The following is a 25,894-nucleotide window of genomic DNA, read 5'->3' as shown; positions in this document are numbered from 1 at the left end:
TGGTCAGTGGTCACATTTTCTTACCACACCACATTTTACGATGTCATTAAATTTCACAGTATAAATACGACAATCAACATAAATCAACATATGGACCGGTCCGGAGACAACTGCTCCGCTTTCAAACACTACACTAACCCTTGTAACCTTAACTCTAACCCTAAACTTGACCAGTAACTCAATTGCAACCCTTACCCTAACCAAATACATGTATGTTATAACTCGAACACTAAACCTAACCTAAAACCTGATTGCAATCCCAACCCTAACCCTGTTATCTTTGATGAAATAGTGCTTGCAGATATTGTTGTCGGGAGTATATTTTAGAGCAAAATGAACACACCTGCCTTGCTAGGGTAATGACAGATTTTTAAAACAATTGCCCATTGAGGTAATTAATATTGGGGTCCTAACTTCCAGAGAGATTTTGCCAGGTCAAAGAGATATTTAAAAGGAGCTACAATAAATCTTTCTGCGCCCTTTTTGCCTTGAACTGGACATGAAGCAAGCAAGATTTATTTTTGCTGAAGCAAAGTGAAAGAGTTGGAGGCTACACCCTTTTTACTTCAAACATCACACTTGGGTAGCTGTTCAGATGATTATCAAATATTAGGGAAGGAGAAGCACATTGTTTTCTGTTTACTCATCTTCCTTTTATGATCGTATTAAATGTTATATACAATGTATGTATATCGTAAAGCACATTGAAATGTCAACAGACATGAAATGCAATATAAAAGAACGAAGTATTATTATTATTATTATATGGTATGCTTGTTGTTGACAAACTGACACTGTATCAACATACTCTTAAGTACTAATAAAGGCTTGTTCAGTTAAGGTATAAACCTCCGCCAAGTTTTGTTACGCTTAAAAAGGATGGCAGCTGCATGCAACAAAGAATACTTGCACGTATGCACCTAGCTCTCTGTTTATAGATTCAGAAGTGTGAAGCATGTTCAATCTTACGTCATCATAAAAATTATAAAAACCACAGTGATTTCTTGGCGCAATATAGGAATGAGTTGGGCGCTACACCCTTTTACTTCAAACATCACACTTGGGTAGCTGTTTGGAAAATTATCAAATATTTGGGGAGGGCACACTGTTTTCCAATTTCTATATATCTTCGGTGGGGTGACAAAACCTCGTATCTCAAAAATCATGAATTTTCAGGAGAGCGAAAAAACATTTCTTGTCTCAACAGATTTAGTGCTGTGACACCGTCCTTTGTGTGGAATTTGTGAAGAAACCGAGACAGGAGGCGTTCCATGGATTTATCAGGTGGTGTCGTAGGCCATTAGGTACACAATTATGCAAAAAAATCAAAATCTCAAAAAATTGAGATACGAGGTTTTGTCACCCCACCGACGATATGCTTCTGTTTTTAATAATACTCATCTTCCTTTATGATCTTGTTTGGCATGTCATATCTTAACAAGCCTTAAAGAGGAACAAAATTAAGGATTGGGGGTTGCCCCTTCGTGCTCTGGCTACGCCAATGTCAAGTAATAATGTCAAGGTGCCAAGAATGTGTTCAGAAGGCAGACCAATATAGCACCATTTGTGAGGCAAGCAGGGAGGCAGTGCACCTGAAACAAGTACTTGTCATGTTAACCTGTGCCTCTCCTTTGGAGCACCCCCTCAACCTTCACCATCCTTTTTTCCCTTCCTCCTTCCCTCCTCCGCTCCTCCGCGTTGTGAGATCTGTATCTTGGTTTAGCGGCATGTGATGACGCAAACAACTGATTTCATAATCCGATCAGAAAACTCGTCATGAATGATGCGAGGCTAGGAGGGAAAAAGGGGCTATAGCACCCCCAGATCCTTCCTCTCTAAGAGTCTGAGGGTGAATTTCCACCCCCTACCCCTCCCGAAAAAAGAGACCCCTAAAGACAAACACTTGTTAAGTTGTATTTTATGATACAATCAGAAAGTTAGTCATGCATGGTGGGAGACGAAGAGGTACAAGGGGTCACACCCCCCCCTCCCCCTCCATCGCAACACCTATCCAGATATTGAGGACAATTTGCCTTCTCCTTCCCCCACACCCCAAGAAAAGAGGCCCCTCTCATTTTTTCTTGATACATAGCTGTAATGTGCAAGTCCATTTCAGGTTTTAAAGAAATGCCCACCCCCTATAAAATCTGTCATTCAAGTGAATATAATAAACACAGAAATTATACGCAAGTAACATACACCTGTACATGTATCAAGGAAATATTGAGAAATATCTAAGGAAAAATAGGAGAATCACATCATTTTTTTTAGGAGATAGAAAAAATATAAGAAGGGGCGAGGCCTTGTGCTACATGCATGCGCTGCGTATTCAGGATGATAAAGGAGCCAGTTGTTATTCTTAAAATAACCGAATGTGCTTTATGAAGATCTAGGGCTATTTCCTCTCTTGAGTATTATCTGGTACCAAAGTAGAGTTTACTAATACATCAGCTGATGGTGAATCGAGTTCCCCCAATTCTTACCGCGAAAATCTCAGAGCACTTGTGACCTTTCCATCAGCTTCTTGTTGATTCTACTTTCTTCTTTCTCTCACTCTCTCTCGCTGCCTGTTTCTTTACAAATGCTTTAAAAATAGTTAGAACATTTCTCTTAGCTTTCACTTTATGTACATGCACTTCTTTTCATTGCTAATTTTAAAAAGCTTTTTCTTTATAAATTACCTTCTCTCTTTTGTTCTTCATAATTCTCAATAAATCATTGCAATGACGAACCTTCGTCATTGCCTTGTTTTCGTTCACATTCTGCCCCATTAATATTCTCCTTATATTCCTCGTCAGAAAATCGCATTCGTTTTACACATGGTGCTTGTGATTCCTAGTTACATGTAGGTGCTTTCCTCATGTCCTTTTCCATTCAAATTTCATAGGCATAGTCTCTAACATCTCTTCAAGGTCACCTACTTTTTCGATTTTCGAAATCACTCATGCATAACCATCCAGGCGCCATTTTGTCTGTTCCTGGTCCATTTTAAGGCCTTTCTTTCTTCCTTCCTATCTCCACTATCCTAGATACTACACACTTCTAACAATTTTCTCTAGATAGTCTAAGAGATGTTCTTTAATCTGCGACGTATAACCTGCCCTTCAAAATGCCATCTTTATACTCAAAATTCAAATCTGAAACCGTCTCCGTCAACAATCTCTCAAATTCTTGAAAAAATGACCCCTAAATAATCTAAAACTGCCATAACTTTCTCATATAAATTCCGTTTTGTATTTAAATCTCACAGTATCTTTATCTCATAATTGCACATAGCCATGCCAAATTTCACGCTCTAATGGCTTTGCAAAACGTAAATAGCGCCCTCTAAAGTTCTGGGAATTGGCTTTCTTTCTATGGCCGTATCTCCATTATGGCTTGGCAAATCCGTACCCTTTTTTGGATTTAGATACTTGAAGATATGCCCTTTCCAGCCATATACAAAATTATATACCCTTACACTGACTGACTTTGAGAAAAATGCCCTCCAAATTCGCCATTTTCAAGAAAATTCAAAAATAACTTAAAATGGCGATCTTTATACCTACACCAATGAAACTTGGCACACATATGTATCCATATACGTGACAACTGTCTGCCAAGTTTAATAAATTGTAATGCCCTCGTTGCAAAGTTATCGCCAAAAATGATGAATTTGCTATGCATTACGTAATAGCGCCTTTAATGCGTGCAGTACATTGCGTGCAGATGACAATGGTGTCAAACTGACCGCAATGAAGTGCCCTTTCGAATGATACCAAGTATGGTATATGTTTACACAGAAAGTTGTGAGTAAATCGCATTTGAACAAGGGTCACTATACGAATTCCGCCCGATTATAACACTTATCGGCCATGACGTCATTTTTTCAGACTACTTTTCGCCCCCTAAACATCCTTTTTTTTCCTTGAAAATTTGCAATGACATTCCGAGATGCAATACGCAGGGCACCTCTTGGCCGGATTTTTGAAATTGGTCAAGGTGGCCATTTAAGACGCCATTTTGTCCTTTAAATCTATTTTACATCACATGTTTCAATAGGATTATCATATAAAAAAAAAGAGTAGTTTACAATAACGACCATGAAATTCTCTTTCCAATGATACCATATACGGCCCATAAAGAGACATAAAGAGAGAGAGAAAAAACAATTTAACTCCGGTCATAATACAGATCCTGTACGTTTTCCGTCCATGCATTACACGCATTGTCTATGGGGCAAATCGGGTTCACGCTTTTGACCCCTAGAACGATCTTGATTGCAATGACGAACATGCAACTAATCCCATTTGTTTTTGCACGTAGTGCTTGCGAGCCCTTTCTAGGTTCTTTCCCCTATCCCAATTTCTTTCAAACATCGTAGGCATAGTCACTACCATCCCATCAAGGTCACTATTGAGGCCTTTCTTTCGCCCTACCTGTCTCCAATATTACAGAAGCTAAAGACTTCGTACAAATTGCTCTGGATAGTCCGAGAGAAGCTCTTTCGTTCGACACGTAGAAACACGGCGTCATTGCACGCACATCGTTGTGACACGATTGCATTTCTAGTTTTCTAATTTGTTATAATCAACTACGTTTTCTTTCGTTTTCACTCTCTTTTGTTCTCTTTCACTCTTGTTAATGCTATTCTTTCTAACTTTCATGCAAGATACATTCCTTTTCCATATTTCTATTGTTTGCTCCTATATTCCTTCCCCTCTCAAATACATCCCCCCTCACCTCCCTCCTCCCCTCTCTCCCCCTTCTCTTTCTCTCTCTCTCTTCCTCCCTCTCCTCCATTTCTCCCCCTTCGCTCCTCCCCTCCCCTCCACCCCCCTCCCCCTCTCTCTTCCCCTTTCCCCTCTCACTACTTTCCTCCCTCTCTCCCCCTCTCCCTCGCTCCCCCATCTCTCCAACTCTGTTCCTCTCCTCTCCCTCTCCCCCTCTCCCTCTCCTCTCCATCTCCCACTCTCTACCCCTCTCTCCTTTCACTGACTCTCTCCCTCCCTCCCCTATCTCTCCTCCTCCCCCCCCCCCCTCCTCATCGCCCCTCCTCCTCTTCCCCGTCCCCTATATGAACCCCCTTGCCTCCCCTCCGCCTTCTCTCCATACCCCCTTTCTGCTCTCCCTCCACTCCCTCCACTCCCTCCCTCTCTGCCAAGAGAGATGCTATCTCAATTTTATGAGGTTATGACTAAAGCTGACATCATAAAGATATATATTTATTCATGTTTGTATGTACATCTAACAGCATCACTCAGCAGTCAGCATGCACACGTACAGGATTTGAACTTACTTTTTTCATACACATGTACATGTAGGTCTATGACATATACTTGCTAAACTAAATTATGGAATGATACCAACAGCATTACCTGATGCTGTATAGGAGGCAGTCACAATCAACCAGTTCACCAGGAGACTAAAAACTCATTTGTTAAACACCAGTTTTAGTTAAGACTACTACTAATAATTAAGTTTGTTTTTTTCAGTTGGTAATTGATTTATATTTTCTTATTATCTAATACTATCTCTTTCTCTATCCTCCAAAGTGCATGATGACTGAATAGTGATGAATATTAAAACAATTTCTTCTTCTTTTTCTTTCCTCCTTCTCCTTCTAATTCTCTTTTTACTTCTTATTAGTTTCATTATTATTATCATTACTAACTATACTACTAATATAAACTTTAAATCGTGGTGTTTACAGGGTACCAGCAAAATACATTTTAAGTTAATTTCAGCAGAAAAATGAGGAAAGTAAAGCAGTTAAGTATAGATGTTCAAGTATAGAAGTTCAAATCATCCCAAATTACTGAACTTCACAACCTTCAAGATGTTTTGTTTATGTGCAGTCTCACAGTAGTCCCCAAATTAAAGATTCAAAATACCGGTATTACAATTCATCAACTACTAGTCTCACTTTCACTCCAAAAAAAACTATCAAATAAAATTTCCATTTTCTGTTTTCATCAACTAAAATTCTGCTTTCTCATTCTTCCTCATGTGATAATGAAATTTAAAAACAGTTTGTTTATCGAGCACATTTGGAGCACGCATATGTTTTGTAGGCCTACTATTAGCAAAGTATCGCTATCAGACCATGGGGAGTGTTTCACAAAGACTAAGATCAACTTTAATTGGACTTAAATATGGCAGGCCATTCATGCCAAAATTTTCTCTCATCATTTAATGGCATTGGTTTCTCAAGGGATGTACAAATCATGGTCACACATCTACAGAATTTACATTTTGTTATAGTTAATTATTGTAGGAAAAAATGTTATCTATAGATCATAATTTAGAGACCGATGGTGAGAGCAACTAGAGGCATGAACGGCCTGCCATAGTTAAGTCCAACTTAAAGTCGATCTTAGTCTTTGTGAAACATGCACCCCCCCCCCCCCCCCATATCATAAAAGTGCATTCATTTGATTTTGACATTTGTAAGAGCTCTTCCTTCCTGCAACTTCCTGTAATCCAATACTGTCATACATGTAGGTACTAATGTCATTTAAGTACCATCAATTTCCTCTGTTTTTTAATAATAATATACATGTAACTTATAAAGTGCCAAATCCACTCTGTGGCGTGCTCAAGGCGAATACAGTGAAACCTGTATCGACCGCTCAAGGGGAACATAAAAAGTGGTCTCCATAGGCAGGTGGTCTTTATGTAAAGGTTACTTTGGTACAGGTTTCAGTGAGGAACCATATTCAATGGTACCAGCAAAATGTGGTCTCTATAGACAGGTGGTCTAACTTCTATACAGGTGGTCAAGCAAAAGCAGGTTTGACTGTATTAACATGTTGGTATAAATTGAGGGAAGGATTTTCAAAAAAATACCAATACACAATGAAAACAATGTGCAGTATCTATTTTTAAAGTTATTCACAGTCCATGTAATGATACATACATGTACAGAAGTATTCAGCTGAAAAAATAACACACCCTCAACACTAAAAATAAAGACAGTCCATACATGCTTACCCTTGCAAACGATGGGTGCATTTCCGGGGGTCGCGCTATTAGTGGAAACTTTGTGCTCTGTGTGGAATGTAAGAGAGGGGAAAATGATGTAAAAAATTGACACAATCTGGACTAGTACAGAAGCAATGCCCTGTCAATTTGTTGTCAAACAGAGCAGGGATGTGCTTTGTGTAGGCCTAGGGTGCATTCAAGTGACACTTTTTCACCCTAGAAACACATTTTTCAAAGACGTTTAGTTTAAATCATGGTTGAGTTCAAGAGATTTTTTCGTCGGTCGTAAAAATAAATGTGTTTAAAAACGCAAACTTGAAACGCTGAACGTGATTCTGCTAAAAATTGCTTGAACGAACAAAGATCTTAATCATGATTCTATAACGGCAATATTGTGGCCTGCTTCCGGTTTGGCCGACAGTTGACAGTAAACAAATTCAGAAAGCACTCGGCGAAGCTGACCTACATGCATACTTCCTGGGTCAAACTGCACAGTGTGATGAGCAATGACTGGGTTTAAAACGAGCAAGAATCAGCGTTGATGAAAAATCACTTGAACGCTCTCCCGCAGTAACCATGTTTTTTAACAGTGTTTTGATTAGTGATTTATGTTTGTGATTCTAGCTTCAAAAAATCGCTTGAACGCACCCTATGTGTCATGTCATGTCAGATAGCTGTCCAACTGTCCATTTTTGGTCCTTTTTTGGTCCAGCGGAATAATATAATAAGACCAATGGATGAGTAAGGTGTTGACAAATAGCGTTAGTATTTTGTATACAGTAGAGCTCAAAGCCGAGCTATGAGTCAAGTGTCAGTTTGATTCACTCCCTAAGTCAACAATCACCAATAGTCTGTTGCCCTGTTCACATTAGAGTCTTAAAACCATTCATTCATATTGCCCACTGGTGTTGCAGATTTCACATTTGAGCGATTCCTCAAATGAGCGGTTAAGTCGATAGTCACCAATAGTCTGTTGCCCTGTTCACATTAGAGCCTTAAAACCATTCATTCATATTGCTCACTAGTGCTGCACATTTCACATTTGAGCGATTCCGCAAATGAGCGTGGGAAATGTGACCAATATGACATACAGTAATTAAAGTATTCATATACTCTTTAATGCCAAGTTTGGTCTATATAGTTTTTTAATTATGCGAAGAAAAAATTATGTTTCCAGATATATGTTTCTTGAGAATGTGACAAATATTCAAGCTTACTTCTAAAAGTATTCAACAAATGCCCTTATTCAACCAGTCACCTTTCATTCTTGAGTATTAAATGAAAACGCAAAAAACATCAAATTTACCAGGGCTATGAATAATTTAGTTTGTTATTCTATACGACTGCTAGTGTTATCCATTAAATTCAAATCCGAAATTGAAACATTTCTTGATGTGACCACTGACTAGTATATATCTTTTGACTATCACTATACCACTAGTCAAAGATATATCAAGAATTTTTCATTTTAGGATGAAATACTGTACATACATTGCTTATTGAGAGCCGGCTAGAAGGGCGTCAACTCTGTGTTAAAGTATAAGAGTTAACACCCTTGTTAATGTTGTATGGTATTGAGAGCCAGAAGGGTGTTTACTCTGTGTTAAAGTATACAAGATAATGCCCTTTCTGGCTCCAAACACACAACGTGAAAGTAAAAGCAATGTTGTATGGTACATGCATGGGACACATTGCATGACATCGCCCATTTACAAGTTTCGGTTTCCGGTACAAGACCAAAAACAAACTGTCATGAGAGTTAAAGATTCATAACAAAGAAACAAGTATGACTATAATAATAATGACAATCTTGATTTTTAAAGCGCTTTACAGTTATTATCCCGATCATCAGATTAATTCGCGCACAATGTGCACCATCTCCACTTTTCCCTGGGGAGTATTCCTACCATATGATCACTGTGAGGGCAATTACTAACACAAATGCTTTCGTCATCCTACCGAGTCCCCATTTCTCTCTTGGGTAGTGAGTGGCAAATGTAGATTAATGCCTTGCCAAAGTTCATTAGTGCCATGTCAGACCTTTGAATTTCAAGTCAAGTGCTTAAACCACTAGACTAAGGGCACGTTCATGCTTGATTTTGACGGCCAGAATCAGGCATCTGTTACGCCTTTAGTTTAAAACACGATTGCGTTCATGCTCACTTTTGTAGAATCACTGAAAAACGGCGATCACGATCGCCGATCATAAACTCACAAAAAGATGCGTTTACAATTTGTAAACGCGTTTAAATAGGGTCAACGCACTGACCTCTAGTGGGTCTACGTAGCATGCACAGTGAAGGTTTGCGAATCCAGCTGGAAGACCAATTAAGGCCACACACGGAGAATTGCCTGGGTGAGCCAGAAAAGTAAACATGAACAGTACATCCTGGAACTGCGATCACGATGAGCGTTTACGATGAGCGTTTCAGATCGCTCATTCTGCCTTCAAAATTTAAGCATGAACGCAGCCTATGACATCTCTTATAAGCATACACATGCGATAGTACCACCTGTTTGGAGCCAGAAGGGCATTAACTCTGTGTTAAATGATACAAATCAATGGCTTTCTGCCTCCCAGTACATGTAGATGATACTCTATGACATTTACTCAACAAAATATACTCACTTAGCATTATAAAGCTATAGAGAAACCTTTATACCTGTAGTTATCTACAGTATGTCAAAATTTGGGGGTAAATCCATCTTATATAATAAACTATTCAGAAGATGCTTTTTCAAGTGTGAAGGGGACTGTCATCAGATATAAACCACTAAGGGTGTTTCTTTTATTGAGTTTTAATGGGACTTTAGGTTCGGTAATAAATCAGTTTGGGTTTTATACCTGGGAACAATAGTAAAGAAGGCTACTTGGCCACACAGATGAATTTTCACAACCAATGTATTATAGGCCTGTATAGAACTCGTAATATGCATACCTAAAGTGTAAAACGAACCAATTTGTCTAATTCCCAGTTTGTCAAATGCACAATCGATAAGTTCTTTTAAACATTTGATGATTATTATTATTTATAATTAAATTAGTTCTAGACCATATAAATTGCAGACAAAATGGGCATGACAAACTGGGAATTAAACTGACTGGAAATTAGACTAAATGAGCAATAGACAAAATGGGAAGTAGACTTATTGGAGATTAGACCAAATGGAAGTTAGACCAAATGAGTATTGACCTAAATGGTCATTAGACCAAATGATAAGTAGATGAAATGATTATTAGACCATGTGGACACTGAGTAGACAGGCTGGTTGTAGACCATATGGGAATAGACCAATTGGTAGTAGACGAACTGACTTTGGACCAAACAGCAATAAACCAATTTTCTCAACAAATGTAGACCTATACAGAACTTTGCATGCATAAAGATTTGTATAGTTTTACAGTAATAGGTCTACAAATTGAAATTATTCTATTTGAATCATTAACAAAACAGTTACACCTCATGAATACGTACAGCATCATAATTAAACCTGGAATGTATTATAAAAAAAAATGTGTACATTGATCAATCAAATCAAGTGTATAAAATCATCTGTATTATCAGGAAATGATGGAAATTAAATACCTGGTAGTTAAAGCAGACCACTTAACATCTGTATCCTTTACCAGAAGGTACTTGTGTATGACTTGATTTTTAATCAAGGCTAACATTTAGTGCTTTCATCCATACAGCACTATTAAAATACAATAGAAAATTTGTCAAACCAAAAGTTCTATTATTCTGGCTGTCTGTCAAAATCTTTACTATTTACAATATGAAACATATCCTGATTGTTTCTACAAAACTGTACATTGTTTCCTCTTGTTTGGTTAACAAATATTGTTTTGTTTGAGAAATATGACGTATGTTTGTTTTTTCAAATTTGTTTGCTTGTTTTTCTCTGCTCAAATAAGTTTCCATCAAAACAACTTTAAAATTATACAATACAGTATAAATTTAATAAACAACTACATGTATATTATACTAATTATTTTAACTGATGTTGACATATTTTATTGTTATTGATAATATACATGTGTAATACATTTAAATCTACATTCTAATACTATATAGTTTGCACAATTTAAAGTAAAGTGCGTAAATTTATTTTGGGAAAGTATTATGGGACAAAGTGGCAGTATGTATTTATCAGTATGTTCTGAAATTCAAAACAGGTTTTCTTTCCTGACATCAGGGGCAAATTATGAAGGAAAAAAAATTACTTCAAATACACGTCTAATATGAAGTTCATCTGCTACTCTACATGTTCTGTATAATGTATAGAACCATTTCCAGTTATTTTCCAGTCTTTACTGAATTATGACCCTTCGTAGCAATCATCATTCATACCAATTACCACTAATAAGTTGTTGTTGCAAATTTTTGTTTTCTATTTTCTATTGTAATTGGATATGTCATTGTATGTTTTGATGTCCCGGCTGTTCATGAATGTAAAAGGAAACTAAATTAAACTGAACAACATTAGTTTATGATTTAATTTAAAAACATACATTTAGAGCTGAAGTGGAAACAACAAGCCTTCTACTATTAAACATAAAGTTTTTTTTAATTCTATTTTCAACAGTATGAAGTACAGTTACAACAGTACGATAGTGAAATATTATGACGGTTAAATATTACGACATACACTGGACAAGCTGCTTCTAAAGCTACCTCACACAAAAACGAAAGTAAATCTTGGAGGTTGCACTTTCAGCTGTGCAGCTCCAAAGCTTGGGAATAACCAGGGAGGTGAGTCTCACCTCCCTGGAATAATCTACCACTAGACAAAGGAAAGACACACTTCTTTTCAGGGGCTTTTGAATAGGTTTTACTGTGTGTCTGTAAATTAGCACTGCCAAAAGTTTTGTTTACATCACAGCGCAGTAGAGTGTAAAATAGTTGAGCTGTATAAATTGACCTAATTAGTAGTAAGTACCTAAAAATATTACAAATGCGCTCAGGCTTACATAATGTACAACTAAACAAATATGAGTGTATGTACTGTACATGCACATACATGTAGCCTATGAATGAGCCAAATGTATTGTACAAACTGAATTGTATGGCTGATATATTATGGCAATAATTGGAACACCACAAGGAAGTACATGTAAATACTGCGGCTAAATTCAGTTCGAAAGAAGTTCACACTGTACACAGTAGTTTCCTGAACATATAATTGGCTGTGGCTCCAGCAGGTATAGTGTTTTTCAATGTCATATTCCCTGTACTATGTTGTAAGAGTCAAATTGAAAGTGAGGAAAACCTTGAGTCTTAATTGTTGTTTGTGAACATGAAATTATGCATGAAAAGTACATGTACACATGTAATGCCTTAAATCGATCAGAATGAACCGATGCTTGAAATTCAACATTTCAAATCTACACATAAAAGTGAATAGATTACATTGTACATCATGATATGGTACCTGGGCCTCATTGCATAAAACTTAAAGGGGAATACTGAACAAACATAAATATACACCCTTTTCAAGGTTAGTGCATTAAAACACAACAGCGTTTAGTTTATCACTTTTATAGAAGGTTGCGTTCAGGAGAACGGCTTCTTTGAAAAATCGTATTCTAAACCATGTATAATCGCAAGTTTCGTGAGAAAGCCGAGAATATTGAGAATAGTGAGACAGAGCCTAACTCAGCCTATAGCTAACTAGCTCACCAGAGTGATTGTCTTGTCAAAAATAGCGTGAGTACTGTATGCATGGCCCTGCACACACGTAGTATACTACATAATTATAATCATACTAGTGTAGTGCACTAAGTGTCTAAGCACTTTGCAATGTAATTATTATTACCTAGTCATTGGATTCAATTGCTAATCTGCACATGATCGATAGTGCACATGCTCTGATCCCTAGATAGAATTTTGGCCAGATTCCATTTTACCACCGCACACATGCCAATCCATCCACATTAATGTTTGTATCCTATTGGGTACCCATTTAACACCTGGGCGGAGAGTGGCAAATGTAGATTAATGTCTTGCCTAAGAGCATTAGTGTTGCGATGGGACTTGAACCACGTGATCTACGGTCCGGTGACATATCCACCAGACCCCAACACTTTTACAAGCATTATATAACAATACTACAGGCATCTTGTTCTAGTTCATGATAATGAAACGATGCACAAAACATCATCTGTTGCTAATGTAAACAGTCTTGATCGGAGAGATAAACAAAGATGCTTTTATGCATAATATCATATATTAGGCTCATGTGAAAAAAAACAATAAAACATAATGTTCTACAAAATATGGAGCAAAGCGAATAGCATTTATGTGCAGGCTACATGTAAGATGTGAGTTGGTCTAACGGTATTATTTAATGTCCGCAGTACGGTCAGCTCTCTGTCTTCTCCTAAAAGCCTACTTTGATCGGACCCAGCTAGGTTCCAAACTAAATCACATCTTTTGGATGGTGACGTTAAAGGTCAGTCCAAAAAATACACAATCATATCTGATTGATGTACGTCTGTAAAACAATTACACACATAGGGAATACTATTTCATGTTCTCATTCATGTCAATAAAACGATGCACATCACGTTATAAGGTTCTCAGGACCCAGGATCCAAACCAAATCACATCTTTCGGATTGTGACGTTAATGGTCGATCCAAGACATAAATAATCAAATCTGAACGACTCTAAGAAGAAGAAAAATTACACACATGCAGAATATATATTCGTGTGAATAAAACGATGCACATAACGTTATAAGGTTCTCAGGACCCAGGATCCAAACCAAATCACATCTTTCGGATTGTGACGTTAATGGTCGATCCAAGACATAAATAATCATATCTGAACGACTCTAAGAAGAAGAAAAATTACACACATGCAGAATATACATTCGTGTGAATAAAACGATGCACACGACGTTATAAGTTTCTAATGTGAACGGTCTTGATCGGAAGGACGAATGGGTAGCGCACCAGGAAGTAAGATGCACCCAAGACCAGACTCCTACCCTAGAGGCTCATTGCCGTGACATTTAAAAACTGGAAACCTTCATAATATCACTCCTCACTCCAAAAAGATGAAGCAGAAAAATAGAAATTGAAAAGGCGATATAACACATGGCAAGTCCCTGACATTATAGACTTGACTGTAGAAACTCTTAGGTTCTCAAAATCAGGCTTAAGATGTGTTTAAATGTGTGCAAAGTAAGTAAATCTTTTCATATATAAAACATAATAATAATAATAATAATCTTTTGTCCACTCCAAATTTTATTAAACCGAAAATGAAAATTCTTTTTGCCCAATTGATCGTGAGCCTGGCAGCCACTGAGCAGCGCCAGATCGACGTTGCTCTATCCCTTATTGTTGAACGCCAAACAAGGTAGCAGCAACTCCCGTCTTTTAACGTCTTTAGAGAGTGATATGTATATGTACCACAATCACTTACAGTGGAAGAAAAAAATGGGAGAGCAGAGCGCGCTAGCTAGCAAAAAATGTACTTTTTTTTATTCAATCAAAAATATCAGTTTTATTTGCATGGAATCACACCTTTACTGTTGCAAATAAAGAGAGCTCCAAAGCAGAATTATAATTGTAATTCATATTTCACTATCAGTGCATTTATTGTGAATATCCGCTGATATTCAGTTAACTACAGGAAGAATGCCTTAATTCTTTTAATACTTTGACTCCCGGAATAGATGAAGTTTAATCATTACCAAAATGATGTTTTTCTTCTTCTTCCCCCCCCCCCCAACATATTTAGTCTAGACAGGAGGTATTTTATTAATTTATGAGGAAAGAAAAACTGAATATCCAAGAATAATGGTCACCTGCATTGTAAGAAATGAAGATTAAATTTTTGATTTTCATCACTATCAGTTTTTTGTGTGTGTCTAAACATGATACCTGTGCTTAGTCTAATTATCCTTGTGATTTTTGCTCTTTTTTTTATCAATAAAAATTAGGAGGAAAACAATGAGGAAAGATGCAAATGATTTAACATCTATCTAGTATAGATCTATTAGACAACACTTTTTTTTTTAGACTGTAAACTTGGGAATAAAAAAATTATACAAAGGCGTTTTTGTTTCCCTTCACCTTTAATACATGTAACTCTAAAGAAAGGTTAATGCTTGAAAGGTAAATCTCTTGCAGGAGATAGATTATCTTTGGCCTTATGGTTATGAGTAATGCATTGTTTGGGGGGCCAATTACCATATTTTGGTTAAATACTCTATGTGCCTTGAATCTTTTTTCATTACAACAGAGCTCAGCAAGGTTGAAAATATGAAGATTTGAGACATATTAAAAAATGTTAGTTGTACACTAAGAAACATACATCATCAAAAGAGTCGAGGAGTTTCTACATACATACATAGTACACATACAGTGTACATAGGCCTACTATGTACTTTTCAAAACACAGAGAAATTGACTGATTTGAAAGAGGGGCTACTAAATTAAATGCTTTTAAAACTTTTAAAAAGTGTCATAAAGGGAATCTGTCTAGCCTTATAAAATCTACATTAAACAAAGCTCAATAAATTTGACAGAATGACAATTTAAAAACAAAACATTACATCCCCTGTCATAACTGACAAGTTTAATATGTTACAAAACTGTATGTCAGTTTGTTTTTCAAAGGAAATTTTGGCATTGCATGCAAGCCTTCAGATTCAAAACATAAAACGTAGAATTCAAATTCAACAAACTTTTCACAGTGGACACTCACGATAGTAGGATACAGGGTAGCTTTCAGCCAAAGGTTTGACATTTTGACTGAAATAATTGGCTTACCAAGTTCCATTGTAAATTATTTATTGTACTCCAAATATGACGCAAAATACATTTCCTGTGTATTGTATATCAAATCATATCACATACCCTCTGTTAGGAAGCTGTAACTCAAACTCTTATCAGATAATCACCGTATTCTGGCACAAAAGTTAATCCAAATAAGGCCCTCCTGAAAAGTGAAACGATCGACAGCGAGTGGGTACACGCATGCCGCTGCCTCGATCGCACCTCCGCAAAACTGCGACGTTCTGATAAATGTCACTGTACGTTGTTGACAGTGACACATGCAACTGACAATACACTACAGACCACAATACGGTCCCACTCACTTCCCTTTGCGTCGGTTGACTAAATTTAGTTTTTCTGAAGTTCAATCAGGACGTATACAGTAAGTCCACGCAAACTGGCCGCTGCATGCCAATAGGCCTGTCCTCATCGGCTCGAGATGCCTAATATCCTGCTATTTGAACTATCCCGATCGCAAATTATCCAGTTAATTGCGTCTCCATTAGCCAGAAATTGCAATTGGCAGGATATACAGTATGGTCGAGATAATCATCCCAAGATATCTTGGGCTAGTTGCAAAATATTCCACAAATTGTCTGGTGAGTCTTCACCAGCCTGAAGACTCGCACTATGCACGAACGCTGAGCACAATAATCTCAAGCTCGAGTTTCCAGTTTCGAGGTCAAGTCTCGAGCTGATGAAGACACGATTTGTAACTTCTGGATTATCTCCCAAATCAGAAATAGCGAGCTATTTGGCAATCTCAAGCTGATGAAGATAGGCCCCCAACGTGAAAGCTCTGTCGTGAGTCAGTGGTTGAGTGTCTCAGGATTAATACAATGAACTTGCCCAGGTTTCTGACGACACAGTTGGACAGGAAGGAACTTGATTGAGGGTTCTGAAGTGGCTTCTATATCTGCCCACTCTCAAGCTCAAAATGGCTCATTGACACTTTTTGTGTCACTAATAGTTGTTAATTCTGCATCATGATCACACATTTGTAAAGTGCGTCCTTATATACTCTCAAAGTTTTGTTATAAACGTGGAACCTTACAGTTTCATAATTCAATTCAAATATGTCTCTTCATGATTTCACTCTTTCCGATTTTCATCATTGCACAAGAAATTGCCACTCTCCATCCAGGTGTAGGATGATACCTGGTAGGGAGGAAGTTGAATTCATCTATTTTTTTCTTTGTCAATCATGAACTAAGTTCTTTGCACATCATTTTCTTTTCATCCTTTATAGCAGTAATATTCTTACATGATCAACAATCTTTTTATAAGTGCTTAAACACCCATTATTACCCCAGTAATTGGATTCAGACTTGGCCGCACACCATGTACATGTACTGTATGCACATTCTCCACTCCTTGGGGAGTATAACTCGACACTTCCACACATACATTGTTCATGTACTCCTTTAAAAAGACAGGGATCGGCAGATTGGTGAAAGTTTGAATTATTTAAATCGGACAAAGAATGAGAAGTTAGAGATTTTGAAAACGACCGGTACTATAATGCAAGGGAATTCAAAATGGCTGATTCATTACTGTCACTGTGAGTAGAGGAGGGCAACTTTCACATTTTTTCCTTCAACAAAACAAATAAAATGTTAATTTTTCAAAAAATGTGTTACTCAGGAGCATTGTCCTTTAAATTCAATGAGTCAAGTTTTTACTTCAATCTTTCTTTACAATAATACGGCAGGTTTCTTCCATCTACAAGTGCACGTCAGTAATACATTTCAAGGCTACAGGCATTGTGCAGGCAATGTTACAGGTGACAATTGCAGATGTTGTGATAAGAGTCCTGCATTGCATGATGTTGACTTGATCAAAATTTGGGCAATATCGAACAGTTCATAAATCTGTTTTATAAATCTCTTTCATATAAAAATGTGGGAAATATAGAACAGTTCATAAATCACTTTTACAAATCTCTTTTATATAAAATTGTGTGGGCAATATAGAACAGTTCATAAATCACTTTTATAAATCTCTTTTATATAAAAATGTGGGCAATACATGTATAGAACCGTTCCTAAATCTCTTTTAATGACTTTTATAAATCTCATTTGTATAAAAATGTGGGCAATATAGAACAGTTCTTCAATCTCTTTTATATGATATTGACTTGATAAAAATGAGGGCAATATAGAATAGTTCCTAAATCTCTTTTTATGACATTGACTTAATAATGTACTACACTGTATGTAGGCAATATAGAACAGTTCCTACATGTAAATCTCTTTTATATGATATTGACTTAATAAAAAATGTCGGCAATAAAGAACAGCTCAACTTCATAAATCTCTTTTATATAAACAAAAATGTGGGCAATAGACCAGTTCATAAACGTCTTAAAATCTCTTTTACCAGTATGTATACAATGGATATCAGTGACAAGCGAAATGCTTTTAGTTTATAGAGGATTGACTGACCTAGCAGCATGATGAGTGCTACTAAGTGCCACACAGCATGCATTGTTTGTTGCTAGGTCAGTTATTCCTGTAGTACAAGTACAATATCTTGTAACATGTGAATGCAATGGCACGATCAAACCTCTGTCTATTACAGTCAAACCTAGTACATACATGTACATACATACATGTACATGTACATGTATAAAGACCACTCAGAGGACAAGAAAAGTGATCTTTATAGGCAGGTGATCTTTATGTACAGGTTTCTTTAGTAAATGTTTCAATGAGAAACCATTTACAAGGGAAACAACAAATGTGGTCTTTGTAGACAGGTGGTCTTTCTATACAGGGGGTTGATTTATAAGCAGGTTTGACTGTACTGTTAAAGGCCACATGAGAGAAACAGAAAAGTGTGTGTCTGTACATGTACCAGTACAATCATGTAGACAAGTGAACTTTCTAGATACTGTAGGTTCTGCAACAATGATTTCTTCCAAGTTCCTGGTAGACAATACAACCTGTAGGTGACCTACAGTACATGTATATAGAGAAGTGGCCATTATGATTAAAAGACAGTTTACCTGACGTTATCACAAGACAAGTAAAAGTCCTGTACATGGGCTCTCTCAAATCAGAACATCTTTCAATTTGCAATGTCAATTTTATTATTAATGAACTAGGACACAAAAATAAGTTAGGAACTGACTGATATTTTGCAATGGTAATAGACCTTGATGTATTTGATTGTATGATCATTCAATCATTCGTGCAATCAATAGCGAAGGTTTATTTGTACATGTTACAGGGACATGGTCTTTCACCTAAGTACACTTTGGTATCCTTGTTTGTTAATGTTGGATTGTTGGGTTAAACAAAGTTAGGTTCAACAAACTATCTACATATCCATGTAGGAACAATTAAAGCAGCCATTTGAAGTACAAAAGAATGCAAGGCGACCGTCATATAAGGAAGCAAACATTGGCATATATCAATACTACATGTACATGTACATTGTATGTACATGTACATTGTATGTACATAGTGTGTAATGACTAGACTGTATTAAAGAAGCTTGCGTAGTATGTGTAACCGGAAAAAACATCACCAAATTGTAAATTTATGGCTTTTTATGCCAAGTTCTACAGTATATGTATATGAACAGGGTAGACTCAGGGAGGAAGCCCTTCAACATTTGGTTGTTAATACATGTACTTTCAAAAACATACTAAAAAGAGGCATAATTTTTATTTCTGTGAATCCAGAAAATATAGGGAATTAAAAGTTCTTCTGGTTTCAAACTTCAAATTTGAGAGATACTCCCTATTTTATCACTGTTTTTTTACCAGGAAAAGAGAAGAGAGAGAAAAATTGCAGTCATAGACAATTTAAGTAAAACTCACATCACCTTTTAATAGACAATTAAACACCACCTTTTCTTTTTTCTAGCAGAAGGCAACCGAACAGCGCTTTTATCTACTGGCCTTATTTTCTCTTTTTTCATTACCCACCTATACTAGCTATCATGCAGTTGCCAGATATTCATTTAAGGTCTCAAACGTTCAGTGCAAATTTTGTTGGATCCTGTGTCTCTGTGAGGATTTCCTTTCTTCGTTTTTCCACTCTTTTCTTGGAGTTAATACTAAGCTGTACTACAGAGACATACAGCCTTTTCACACACAGCTAAAATTCTATAAACATGATTAGTATAAACGTGTTTAAAACGTGTTTAAACTAATCACGAGCCTTTCACACACAGAAATTTCGGTGCGATCGTTAATCGTTTCGTGATTAACTACTGCTCGTAAAATGCGCAGTAGTGCCACTGCGCATTGAAGGTCATGTCATATCAATCAAAGCGCACGCTCCATCCAGTTTAAACACGTCTGAAACACGTTTAAACACGAATAACCTTTCACACACAAAATGTCAAGCTCTCTAGATACAAACTTCGTATCTGCAGCCTACTTTTAGGGGCGTATGAATCGCGACTTCGTATCTTTCCCAACATCGTATAAACGATGTTCACACTGGGAAGATTTTCTATAAACATGTTTAAAACTGTTGAGTTAAACACGTTTATACTAATCATCTCTGGATACGATGAATTTTAGCTGTGTGTGAAAAGGCTGTCAGAGTAGTAAAAATCTTAAAACATACATGTACTGTATCTGTTTACTGTGGCATGTACATGGTTGTACATAATTGTTCTGTCATTTTTGTATATGTTCTATCTTTATACTCTTGTTCCTTTGTTTATAATGCAGATATTATGTGATAACTTTTCCTCTTTTTTTTGGGGGGGGGGGGGTCATGAACTTGTACACCTTGAGCATTGATTTGAACTGGATTTGGCACCTTATAAATCTCATACCGGTATATTAATATCATTATTAAAACTGCTGGACTTCTAAATGTAGAGTGTACAGTGTACATTGTACATCGATTGCTTACTATCAATTAAACACCCAATTTGGTTACAGGTAAACACCAATAGGCACCATTATGCAACGTATAAACAGGGTGTATATTCAACACCATGATTGTAGGGACATTCAGTCATTCACACACCTGAAACTCTCGCAGCGCGATACTTTCACAAATTGTAAATAACAACTATATTCACAGCAAGAACTTCCACAAAATACAAAACTTCAAGAAAGAATCCATCTGCATAAAAAGGATTAATCCTCCACTGAATAGGGACTCTGGGTACTCTGACATTGTCACCTATCTTCGCTCCAGTGATCTTGAGGAAGCAGACAGCAAGAAAGTGTGTGAAGAATTACCTGGCTTGAAAAACTTCTCAGGAGTGGACGAAAGCTTGCCCACTAAAATGTCACGATTGGTAGAAGCTTAAATTGCATGTTACAAAAAATCAGTACCGTATTGTTATTGGTCAGATTATTTTGCAGTACAAATCTCTCATATTATCTTAAAAGCTCATGTAACTTACGAGCGTTTTATGAACACAAAAGTTTTTGGTGTTACCCCTGGTCAATTTTCAAATGCAAAAATATTTGTTTGGCTATTTTTTCTAATTCTTATGGTATTTCCTTGAAGTATTCTTCTTCTATTTTCTTATGGAAAAAAAGATGTGTCAACACTCAACGAAAGAGAGATTCTAATCACAATTAAACTCAAGTTTTCTTAAGTGCGAATGGGCCTTTAATATTATGAACCTGTTGAAGATTAAGGTTTCCTACAAGGGTCTAGCCAGGGTGAACATTGGTTTGTTTACAACCTTGGACTTTGAACTCTACATCACAAAGAAGGATGACCTCTTCATCAAGCTGCAGAGCCCTACTGTATACCCACTTCCAAAAAATGATTAGTCAATGATTTGCATACTGCGTCACAGTTTATGCTACACGCACACTGTACAAGACATGCGTGCGTGTGTGTAGTGTGTACTAGCTGCACAATGATGAAGGCTCTTAAGTGTATGAGAGTCTTTTCATCCAAGAATAGACCAAGATCATAGAATACTCAGCACTGTAACATAGTGCGATCAAAGAGAAATTAAAATCTAGCTTTACTGTGTCCTGAGGATTTCTATTTTCTAGTAAAAACTACAACTTGTTGTAAATTCGTCAGATCATTTGTCAAATTATCATTATTATTATTATTGTTATCATCATCATCATTATAGAATTTGTAAATTCCCTCCAAAAATCTCATCTGCACAGTATACAAATCTTATAATGATAGTGCCAAAAATATGAGGGGTAAATAAAATACAAGTTGAATTTAAAGAATATAAAAACATGATATTTTGGAAGAAAAAAAATACAATTTTAGAAAGTTAATATTCTACATGTACATGTATAATACAATATAATTTTCTTTTTCTCCTACTTTCTTTTTCTTCTTCTTTTTTCACCTTTTTTGTACTTCTTTTTTTCTCCTTCTGCTTCGTACTTTTTGTTCACCTCCACACTCTCTTGTTCTCTCTATCTGCCTGCTCCTCTTTTTCTTCCTTCCTGATCCCTTTCTTCTTCCTTCTCTCATTCTCTAAATTATCATTCTTAATTCTTTCATATTGTTTTCTTCTCCAATGAATCCAATCCTCAACATTTCTTCTCCTTGCCTTTTTGTTCTTCTTTTTTAGGGACGTAGGGGTCCGTTGTCCCCTTTTTTTCTCTCTCTTCCCTTTTTTCATGATCTTAAATTCATTTTCTCATCTCTTGTCATGATCTTAATTTCATTTTCACTTTTTTTTTCCTTGGCATGTGAACTAGACCGAAAGCTTCAGTCTCTCTAATCGTCGGTTGTTCCACTGAGACTACGTCTGGCTCCACTAGACCTCCGATTATAGAGACTGAAGTCTGGGGACCTCTTTCTGTGAGGCACTGTACGGAACAAATGGTTCGGTTCGACCGGACCGCGATGAATGAGATATGCAACGAGATTTTCACTCTTTACATCCTCATACATGCTGCAATATGAGTCTAATTAAAAATAACATATATATAGCTTATTTGACTTACGATAGCTTGCTCATTTAGATCCTAAATTAATGATTAATCCGAGAAAGTCTCGTCGTCAACATTATCCGTCTTGGTTTTAGTTGATGAATATTCATTTTTTCTTTTCGAACGTCCAATAGCTACCGTAGCTACGTACGAGTCGGCCCAGCTTGACCAACGAACTCCCACGAAACGAGTGCTCTGATTGGCCATTTGGCTATGTTTTGGTAGGTGGACCCGGAAATATATCGGCCGCCGGGTAATATTTCGAAGTTCGGAAATACAAATTGGATAATTCATATAAGTAAGTCCGTAAATTATACATTTAATATTAAGTTATCAAATTTTGATAACTGTAATTAGGACAAATGACATACCGACCTAATTTACATCTGATTTAGAAATCAGAAAATTAGATCTAAATAAAGAAAATCGGGGAGAAAATGTTTTGACATAAAAAGCTGCCATTGTTGGCTATAGCTACCCCCACGGTACGAGATCTCTGGGTTGCCATCTGTATTGGGGAATGACAACAAATGTCAGTTTTATTAAAGAAATGACCCAAATCAGATGGTTATTGCTGTCTACATGTGAACTTGCTTCCTTTCTTTCTCCCTCCAGTCCCTGTTCCCTTTCTCTGACTGAGTCTTGTTTTCCTTCTTTCTTTTAATTTTATTTTCTCTTTCTCCTCTTCCAACTCCTCCTGCTCGTCCTCCTCTATAAACACTGTGAATACTTCATACATCAATTATTAACATAAACAATAAAAGACTTTCGTCAGTTTTTCCTAGCAAGCAAAAGTCCATGCACAACACTCAATAGTGCTACAAAAACGAATCATAATAAGACACCTGTTGGAGTACGTGGGACTAGGCTGCTAACATGGTTAACTAAAGTTGTCTGATTCTGTATCGTTGCGACTGTCATTTCACTCACCAAAATGTTCGTTCATCAGTGTTGATCGACAAGATAGTATCCATTTACGATTGCATAGGCCTAGTCATCAGAATACAAAGTATTTTCCTGGATGTCCTGCAACTAATCATCAAATTTGTAGGGCCTCCAATTTGCTCTCGTCATTTTCTGTCGAACTCAAGTTGAAGTTTTTTTTTCTTTGATTACATATTCGATCGCTTCCACAACTTTTTCGGCGATATCGTGTCGACTAGTTCGCAGTAGGCCTACCGTACGCATAAAACAACAGGGGGAAATTACGTCGGCGTTGCTATGTTTAGATTTTAGGTGCAGTAATTAGTTTGCAAACTCAGTTTATTCTCATGTATATTCCAAAATAAAGGTCTTAGGTTAGACATTCACTAATGTATTATTCGTTTTCTCTCTTTAATTTTTTTGTTTTAATGTTTCCTTTAGGCTTTTAATAGGGCGCTAGAGGCCTATTAAAATATGACTACTATTTTCTCTTTCCAAAAATTAATTTTCTTTGAATGAGATGGCGCTATTCCATTTACAAGACTCTGACCAAGACAACTCCATACAAACCCGTTCGATTCTAAAGTAATATTAATTCCGCTTATATTCCTTTCTTCCTTCCTTCCAGGCGCTGATCGAGGATTTCTTGGGGGGGGGGGGCAAATTTGAAATTATGCGAGCCAAATATTGGTACGTAATGGTGACCAGCAGTGACTAATGAGCAAAAACGTTGGGGGGGGGGGGCAAACAAAAATCTGCATCACCCATCCCCAGGAAGCTCAGGGGGTATGGGCATTTAATAACACCCAGATGAGCACGTTTTGAAATCTTATTCATGACACTGGCAGGTGACTAATTGGCGCGGGGTCCTGGGGGCAGAGCCCCCGGAAGCTCAGGGGTTTCAGACGTTTACTTACGGTCAGATGAGCATATTTTGATACCTTATTTGTGACCTTGGCAGGACACTTATCGATGTGAGGTCCCGAGGGGCGGAACAGGGGCGTTGCTAAAGGGAGGGGTGTGCGACACCCCTCCCCCCCCCCCCCCCCCACCTGTCAGGCTACTGTCGGTAAAATTTCGCTGCCGTCAGGAAAAATGAGAAAAGGGGAGGGAGAAAAAGAGAGGGGAAAGAAAAAACATAAAAGGAAAGAAAGGGGGGAAAAGGGAAAGAAATTAAATTACTGACAGATTAGCATTCAGAGGACTGCTTTACGGCCATTGATGGGGTCCAGGTGGCAGAGCCAACGGAAGTTCAGGGGTTTTAAGTATTTAATTATGGTCAGATGAGCATATTTTGATTCCTATTTTGTGCCACTGGCAGGTATACTGGCCTAGGGTCTCGGGGGGGGGGGAGGGGCAGAGCCCCCCCGGAAGCCCAAGGGTTTATACATTACCGACAAATCAACATCCAGGGGTCTGCGTTAGGGCTCTAAGTTGGGTCCAGGGGGCATGCAGAGCCCCCGGAAGCTCAGGGGTTTACTTACGGTCAGATAGGCATATATTGATACCTTTTTTGTGACACTGGCAGGACACTTATTGGTGTGAGGTCCAGAGGGTGGAACAGGGGCGTTGCTAAAGGGAGGGGGTGCGACACCCCTCACCCCTACATCTCTCCCCTACATCTTTTTCTTTCCCATTCTCTCCTCTTTGGTGGAGGAGGGAGGCAACAGCTTTTCGCCTCCTCCCTCCCCCCCCCCCCCCCCCCCCCCTCGATACACACGTTGTTGGTGGGTATTAATCGCAACTGATCTCCCCTTCTTCCACTCATTTTTGTTCTCTTTTAGCTCTCCTATTTCCCTTTCCCTTCCTTCTCTCTTTTTTGTTGGTGGGGGCGGGGGAGACAAGGGTCTTTTGGGCCCTCCCCCTCCCCCCTCCCGATCCACCACTTGTTGGCGGGAAAATTGCAACTGATGTCCCCTTATTTTTCTGTTTCCTCTTTTTCCTACCCTTTATCTCCCCTTCCTTCTCTCGTATTTTTCAGATGAGGGGGGGGGTGTAAACATAGGATGGTAGTAGAGGTAGGCTAGAAGAACAGGTATAGGGTGGGGGTGGACCGGTAGGATGGTATTAGTAGAGGTAGGATGGAAGAATGGGTAGGGTGGTAGTAGACGAAGGATGGTAGTGGAGGTAGGATTGGAGAATGGGTAGGGTGGAGGTAGGCGTAGGAGGTTTGGTAGACGTAGGATGGAAGAATATGTAGGGCGGGGCTGGACGTTGGATGGTATGTAGAGGTAGTGTACAAGAATGGGGAGTGTTGCATATGTGGTTGAATATTGACGTAGGATGGAAGAAAAGGTAGGATGGGGGTGGACGAAGGAT

At 37.7% G+C, this 25,894-nt stretch overlaps 1 protein-coding gene across 3 annotated transcripts in view; it reads right to left on the bottom strand.

Annotated features, from left to right (window-relative positions):
• The window catches only part of LOC754213 (DENN domain-containing protein 2A), a 118,103-nt gene extending 94,153 nt beyond the window's left edge, over nucleotides 1–23,950 (bottom strand). For all 3 annotated transcript variants that reach the window (XM_030989537.1, XM_030989538.1, XM_030989539.1), the window contains exons 1-2: nucleotides 23,582–23,950; nucleotides 6,973–7,029 (exon numbers count right to left, since the gene is read on the bottom strand). The gene's annotated coding sequence lies outside the window, so the exon portion shown is untranslated. The remainder of the gene's footprint in view (nucleotides 1–6,972; nucleotides 7,030–23,581) is intronic.
• Between the last annotated feature and the right edge of the window lie 1,944 nt (nucleotides 23,951–25,894).

Source organism: Strongylocentrotus purpuratus, unplaced genomic scaffold (genome assembly GCF_000002235.5).
Source record: "Strongylocentrotus purpuratus isolate Spur 01 unplaced genomic scaffold, Spur_5.0 spur5_scaffold_18, whole genome shotgun sequence".
Lineage (NCBI taxonomy): Eukaryota > Metazoa > Echinodermata > Echinoidea > Camarodonta > Strongylocentrotidae > Strongylocentrotus > Strongylocentrotus purpuratus.
Note: the sequence above shows the minus strand (reverse complement) of the source record. Positions and strands in the feature narration are given on the sequence as shown.